The sequence below is a fragment of the Gossypium arboreum genome, chromosome 6 (genome assembly GCF_025698485.1).
Source record: "Gossypium arboreum isolate Shixiya-1 chromosome 6, ASM2569848v2, whole genome shotgun sequence".
Classification (NCBI taxonomy): Eukaryota; Viridiplantae; Streptophyta; class Magnoliopsida; order Malvales; family Malvaceae; genus Gossypium; species Gossypium arboreum.
The window spans coordinates 104,986,616-104,988,500 of record NC_069075.1 but is presented as its reverse complement, the minus strand read 5'-3'; the positions used below and the strand labels follow the sequence as shown (position 1 = coordinate 104,988,500).

Genomic DNA, 1,885 nt, shown 5'->3' with positions numbered 1-1,885 from the left:
GATTTTTCTCTTATTGGTACGGTTGTTGTTGGAAGCCTGGAGGGGGTGGTGGTCTTTGATTTCCTTGGCCTCCCCATGAGAAATTTGGGTAGTTCCTCTAACCTGCATTGTAAGTGTTACTATAAGGATTATTTTGAGGTCGAGGATTATTACCCATATAACTCATTTGCTCGTTCTCCATGTTAGGGCCGTAGGATGGATATTCTAAATTGCTCGTTCCACCTCCACTTGCATTGCACTACATTACTGGATGAACCTATTAAGAACCTAGTAAACCATCAATTTTTCTATTCAAAATTTCTACCTGATTTTTAGTAACCGAATCGATGTTAAAAAAGTTGATTGCTTTTGTCAGTTTTGTCCTCATGACTTGCCACTAATAATTATTCAGTGACATCTCTTCTATGAACTCATAAGCCTCTTCAGGTGTCTTATTATTGATAGTTCCACCAGCGGCTGTGTCAATCATTTTTCTAGTCGAGGGATTCAAACCGTTGTAGAAGGTTTGAACTTGTAGCCAAAGGGGTAATCCATGGTGAGGGCACCTTCTCAATAGATCTTTGTATCTCTCCCATGCATCATAAAGTGTTTCTAAATCCATTTGCACAAAAGAAGAGATATCATTCCTTAATTTAGCTATTTTAGCCGGCGAAAAATATATAACTAAAAATTTTTCGGTCATTTGTTCCCAAGTGGTGATTGACCCTCGTGGTAACGAGTTCAACCACTGTTTAGCCTTAGTCATTAATGAGAATGGAAACAACCGAAGGTGAATGACATCGTTAGAAACACCATTGATGTTAAAGGCGTCGCTGAATTCCAGAAAATTTTCTAAATGAGTGTTTGGATCCTCATCCTGCAAACCATCAAACTGAACAAACTATTGTATCATTTGAATTGTGTTAGGTTTTAGTTCAAAATTATTTGCAGTAATAGCAGGTCTAACAATACTCGATTCTGTTCCTGTTAAAGTAGGTTTAGCATAATCATACATAGTATGAGGAGCAGGATTCTGATTTACTGGATTTGTAGCAACCACAGGAGGTAACGGATTATTCTGATTATCAGTCATCTCCTCGGTTATGGTATCGATATCAGCCTCTCCCTCTTCCTCTATGTATTGTAGGCTTCGCCTTATTTCTCTTTGGTTTCTATGAGCCGTGCTTTTGATTTTGCTATCAAAATGTAGAGGTTCTAACGGGTTTCTTCTAGTCATAAACTATAAAAACCTGCCTGAAGTAGAGAAAAGAAAATTTAGTAAATAAAAACAAAATTAAATTGCAATAAAAATGAAAATGACTAAAGTAATAAAAATTAAGTGTTCCTAATATCTTAGTCCCTGGTAACGGTGCCAAACTTGATAAGTCGCTAAACTAACTGAAAATTCGACTAAGGCAAGCGCACCTATCGAACAGTAGTATAGTTATGGTGAGACTGGAAATATCGTATCCATGAGGACTAAAAGTACTAGTAATTACTATCTTTTTATTATCTAGCCTAACAATTAAGAGAATTTTTAATCTCAAAATAATTCTCTAATTAACTAAGATTGCGACAGAGATTAAAGTTGGAAAATACTTTTGGAAAACCGATGGAGAAGACAATACCCAAGGAAGAATTCACCTAGACTTCACTTATTACCTCTAAATTAGACGATTTATTCACTTGACTTAATCCATAGGAATCCCTGATTTATGTTAATATCTCTCTTGAGACTAAAAACAACTGAATCTAGGTTGATTAATCGAAATCTCTTTCTAATTAAAACCCCTATTGTCACATTAAATCGATCTATGGATTCCCTTATTAGATTTGACTCTAATCCGATAGATTTATGTCGTTCTATCTCTAGGATTGCATGCAACTTTGCTTAATTATGAACAAT

The 1,885-nt window shown here is 35.5% G+C and overlaps 1 non-coding gene across 1 annotated transcript; it reads left to right on the top strand.

Annotated features, from left to right (window-relative positions):
* The first annotated feature begins 527 nt into the window (after window positions 1–527).
* Window positions 528–634, top strand: LOC128294633 (small nucleolar RNA R71). The gene has a single exon (XR_008284941.1). It is a non-coding gene; the product is annotated as a small nucleolar RNA R71 (small nucleolar RNA).
* Window positions 635–1,885: the final 1,251 nt, after the last annotated feature.